Source organism: Podarcis bocagei, assembly GCF_964188305.1.
Source record: "Podarcis bocagei genome assembly, chromosome: 7".
In the NCBI taxonomy this organism is placed as follows: Eukaryota; Metazoa; Chordata; class Lepidosauria; order Squamata; family Lacertidae; genus Podarcis; species Podarcis bocagei.
The window spans coordinates 78,787,856-78,793,248 of NC_138132.1; the positions used below are offsets into that span (position 1 = coordinate 78,787,856).

At 41.4% G+C, this 5,393-nt stretch overlaps 1 long non-coding RNA gene across 1 annotated transcript; it reads right to left on the bottom strand.

Moving 5' to 3' along the window:
* Positions 1-443: 443 nt before the first annotated feature.
* On the bottom strand, positions 444-2,595 carry LOC308591375. The gene is made up of 4 exons (XR_014010149.1): positions 2,468-2,595; positions 1,926-2,067; positions 1,104-1,215; positions 444-638 (listed from the first exon to the last, which is right to left on the bottom strand). It is a non-coding gene; the product is annotated as an uncharacterized lncRNA (long non-coding RNA).
* Between the last annotated feature and the right edge of the window lie 2,798 nt (positions 2,596-5,393).

The following is a 5,393-nucleotide window of genomic DNA, read 5'->3' on the forward strand; positions in this document are numbered from 1 at the left end:
ACTTTCTGTAACAGATGCCCCATATCACCCCATCTTGCCAAGGTTGTCCTGGCTATTGATTCTACCTGCATTGCTGTTTGGAATGAGACCTCCTCAGCAGATGATGTGTCTCATTTGTAGGTACAGGTGACTCTCAACTTATGGTGGGGTTAAGTTCCAGTGACAGTGCCTAAAGTCAAAATGGGAGGTAGTCAAAACATGTTGGGTTCAATGGTAGTTGGGATTGCAAAAGTTTCCAAACCACCTGATGCCCACACCCATTCTGCCCAGTTTACAACATAAGTTTCATGTTGCCTGTTCTAGAACTCTTTCATGGGTACCTGAAGTAGGCAATCAATGTTAAGGAGAGTCTGTGGGACCAGAAAAACCTGTTGGCACTCCTTTGTAGGTTTAAATCCAATACACCAAACTGCAGGTTTGAAGTTCATGATTTATTTGCAACTTCATGGTTCTGGCAGGCCATCTGAGGCAATGGGGTGTTGTTTGGGGTGCCCATGAAATCTGGGTTCTGGGTTAAAGGAATAAGGAAGCAGAGGTGGCATGCATTAGGCCTTTGAGATATTTTGATGAACCTGCTTAGCATTTGGGTTGATTCCAGTCTGCTTTTCAGTTTTCCATGACCAGAGTCACCTCTTCACCTGTGAGGAGAAAGAAGAGGGGAGGGGAGGCATAACTCTGAGAGATCAGCTGAAACTTTCTCTACCAAGCAGGCAGCAATAACAGAATTTGAGATCTGGGTGGGACTTTTAGTGTAATGCCTTCCCATGTCAGAAATCTGTAGCATGATACCCTCATTCACAGCTGGTCAACCAGACTAGGTGCAGACTCGCCCACTCATCCCCAAACATCCATCCTTAGGGATTTGGATCTATTGTCTCACTGCTTTTACCACCACAAATCGCCCCCTAGCATTCCGTCAAAATCACCCCCCCCATAACTTAACCCCATGAGATCCACTCTTGCCCTTTAGGATTGCAAGGAACATTTTTTGGCCTCAATTTTAATCATGGGAGGCAAAGGCAGATTTACGGATGCATGGAGATTATTCAATGCACTAATTATCCTTGTACCCCATCCCACACAATCTACCAGTCCAAACGAACCTGCTCCATGCTCCCATCAGAACTTGAGGTCCTTGTCATTCTCAGCCTTTGAAATGCCACTCATATCTTCTCCCTCAGCAGCTGATCTTCGGTAAGTACCAAAAGGACAACCCTTTAAGTAGGGAGAGATACCACTTAATGCGTGTGACTCACATATTTAATGATGGTTTGACTGCTTCAGCTTCTTCTTCTAGATTCTAAGCTTTACTGTGTACACAATCACATGCCCAGAAGGGACCCATGGACATCATCTAGACTGACCCCCCCACCCAACAGCTATTGCTGCTCCTCTTAATAATTTATTCTTCAGGTGAAACACAGACAGCTCTTTTGACAGCTCCTCAGAACACTTTAGTGTCCAATGTTTGGAGTTTTGTTTAACCAGTTATACACCAGAATATTGTACCTCTCAAGGAAGATTGGCAATTAAAATTAAGGAAATATGCAGAAATGGCAAAACCCATTGGAAGAATAAGAAATCAAGAAGAGAGACTTCTTAAAATAGAATGGGGTAAATTTATTGCCTGTTTGAAGACACATTCTAAACAAATTAAAATATTGGCGGTTAAGGGAGAATCTGTAAATATATTTGAATTGGATATGCAGTAATAAAAAGATATGAAATAAATAAACGCAGAAAAGAGAGGAGAGAAATCAAGGAGAAGGTAAATTCTACAAAGGTTCTGTTTTTCTTGTCAAAATATTTGTAAAAACTGAAAATGAAAAATAAAATTATATTTGAAAAAAGTATTGTGCCTCTCAAGGAAGGTGGATGCCCCAACCAATGGTCTGAAAGGATGGTTTTTTTAATTTCATACTTACTGGCTCCTTCTTTTTCAAAGTCACCGGCTCTGGGGTTACCTGAGTCCTTACACTGCAGGTGACAGCCAGAACAAATAACAAGATCATCAGATGCTTCATGGTGGATGGAAATGGATCCTGCTTCAGATCAGCTGAAAGGAAGCTAAGAGGGAGAGGCGGGGGGAGTCTTAATATGATCATAGTGGTGATGGTGATTTATATCCCCCCCCCTAAGACCGGGACTCAAGGCAGCTTACAGATAAAAATGCAAAACACAAATAAAATAAGGAGAGCTAAGACATATGAAGGATTTTCATTAACAAGCAATTAAACTGCAATAGAATTAAAACAAAATCTGTTAAAATACAGATAATAAAATCAATAAAAACGTCACAGCATTATAAAAGGGCTTGCAGAATGAACAAAAGGAGACTGTTTGGGATAGGGATGGGTGGAAGGCAGGAGGATTTCTCAGCACAGCACTAGTTGAGCCAGCAGAAGGAAGGAAGGAAGGAAGGAAGGAAGGAAGGAAGGAAGGAAGGAAGGAAGGAAGGATTTCTTACCAAGCAAGTGCTGTTTCTTCTAGGGATGAAACACGACTGCTTTGGCAGAAGCCGGCAGACTTCTCAAACAAAGAAATCTACCTTTGGCTGGGTTCCCTAGTCAAGCAACTGCAAAAGATTGGTGCTCACTCGACTTGCTGGTCTAAAGGTCTTCTAATTGTTGGTTCTGCACCCCAAAGGCCAAACCGCACATTCACATCACTTGTTGGCATCTGTTCAGGAGTGAAGCCAATCTAATGGAGAATCACAGTGCCTGCTGTGGCTTCAGAAACCAGTAATGTTGTTGTTGTTGTTGTTGTTGTTGTTGTTGTTGTTGTTGTTGTTGTTGTTGTTGTTGTTTGATTAGATTTATATAACACCCTTCATTGTAAGATCTCAGAGCAGTTCACAGAATAAAATACAGGATTAAAAACCAGTAAATAAGTAAATCAAAACAGCAAAACAATAAACTCGCCTTCCCACAGATACATTTAAAAGGCTGTAGAATATTAATCCGCTAAAGGCCTGCTTGAAGAGGGACCTTTTGGCCCAGCACCTAAAAATCTATAATGAAGGTGCCAGGCAAACCTTGGGGAGCCACTACAGAGGAGACCCATTCTCATGTTGCCAACCTCAGAACCTCACATGGGGGAGGCATGCAGAAAAGGGCCTCAGATGGTGAACACAGATCATAGCTGTCAACTTTTCCCTTTTCTTGTGAGGAATCCTTTTCAGGATAAGGGAATTTCCCTTAAAAAATGGGAAACATTGACAGCTATGACACAGATTCAAAAAGTGGTATAAAAGTAATGGAAATAAATGAAAAAATGATCATACATGCAAATCCTCACTAATCTCCCTCTTCAGATCAGGGGTTGTTATATCATGCTCTACACAGAGATTGGACATATCTGGCCTTTATTAAGCATCCTTGGTGTGCATGTTGTATTGATGTTACACGACAAGGAGCATTCATTCTGCATTCCTTCTGAATATTTTTTTTGGCGGCCTACTGGTCGGCTGCTGGGGCCATTTTGGACACGGATTTAACCTCTCGGGGGAAATATGAGCTTAGCAGAAGATTGGAGCTACACAAGGCCGCTGTGAGCTCCAGTAAAAAAACCGAAAAGGGAGTTTTGGGTGCTGGGGACCCAGTGGCACCCCTGGCATATCTCTCCAAGGGTGGACAGACCTGTAAAAAGGAAACCCGAGGGGATGGATGTGTGGGTGTAAGGGTGTCTACTCACTACTTCTGCTGAGTGAAGCCTCTAATTCCGATAGCAAAAGGCAGCTGATTTCCCGATATTAGAAGATAATCTGAAGGCAAGTGGAGAAAATTTGGACTTATTTGGCAAAAGAAGGAATTTGGAGAGCTTTGAGAAGCAAATAGGGAGTCTGTCTCACTGCTGGCAAGAAAATGGCACAGTAAGTTTTTTACTATAAAATCGAAAGTGTATCAGTGCTTTAGCTACAAACAGAGATAAGTAGATACAAATAGCTAACCTCTGTCAGTCCTTCAGAGAAGAGAGGAAATAGCCATATAAATACATTCAGAAGAATTGAAAGTTTGCTTCAGTGTCACAACAATAAAAGTTACGGGAGTAAGTAGCGGCTTGATAACACTGGGGGGGGGGGGAACCCTGCCAACTTTGCCGAAAGTAACTGGGCAATGAGAACGGAGAAAGATTAACGAACCAGCATTTTGTCACTATAATTTTACAAAAGGTTTGAACCAGAGACTTGCCCGTGGAATTTATCTTTCCTTTCTGGACGCTTAATAGCTGTTGCTTGATTCTGACATATTTTTTAAACCGTGGTTTTAAAACTGAGGGAACTGAGATCTGCTGGTATACTCCGATACCGTTACTGAGGATTAGGTCATTGAAGAGACTGAAGAGGGGGGTTGTTTAATAACTTTGGATTCTGAGGACCATTCTCATATTGGCTGTTGAGACTTTAAGAATTGGATTAGGCTGAATGGGCAGCTGAGAGAGAACTTTTACTATCGTAGAGGGGATTTCTGCCATTTACTTTTTGTTCCTCCTTTTGCTTCGTCATTCCCCTCTGGGCTTCAGTTCCTTCTTTGTTTAGATAACTGACACCAAGTGGTTAACTGAGTTTATTTCAACTGAATTTCTGAAGTTGCTCTATTGGGTCCCAAGTGGCCAATTTAGACATTGCAATTTGAAATTGGATTGGAAGTAAAAAGTAGCAATAAAACAAGCAATAATCGGAAAGGCACCAGGACCTCATGGCTTGACAGCCAAATACAGTGGTACCTTGGATTACATACGCTTCAGGTTACAGACTCCGCTAACGCAGAAATAGTACCTCAGGTTAAGAACTTTGCTTCAGGATGAGAACAGAAATCGTGCTCCAACAGAGTGGCAGCAGCAGAAGGCCCCATTAGCTAAAGTGGTGCTTCAGGTTAAGAACAGTTTCAGGTTAAGAACGGACCTCCGGAATGAATTAAGTTCTTAACCCGAGGTACCACTGTATTATAAGAAATGTACGGAACAACTGTCAGCTCCTTTAATGGAGGTAATGAATAACATTCTAATGGGGAACAAAATTCTGGAGACTTGGAAAGAAGCCCATATCACGTTGATTCCCAAACAAGACACAGATTTGAGGCAAGTGAAAAGCTATAGGCCAATCTCGCTCCTAAACAATGACTACAAATTATTTGCTAGTATTTTGCCCAATAGGCTTAAAGAAGTATTGGGAGAGGAGATTGGAAAGAACCAAACTGGATTTTTACCTGGTAGACAGATGAAAGACAATGTTACAAATACAATTGATATAATTGAATATCTGGATTCCAGGAGAGACAAGCAAGCCATCTTAATGTTTCTGGATGCTGAAAAGGCATTTGATAATGTGTCTTGGCATTTTATGAAAAGAAATTTAGAAATTATGGATATGGGTAAAAAATTATTAAATGGTA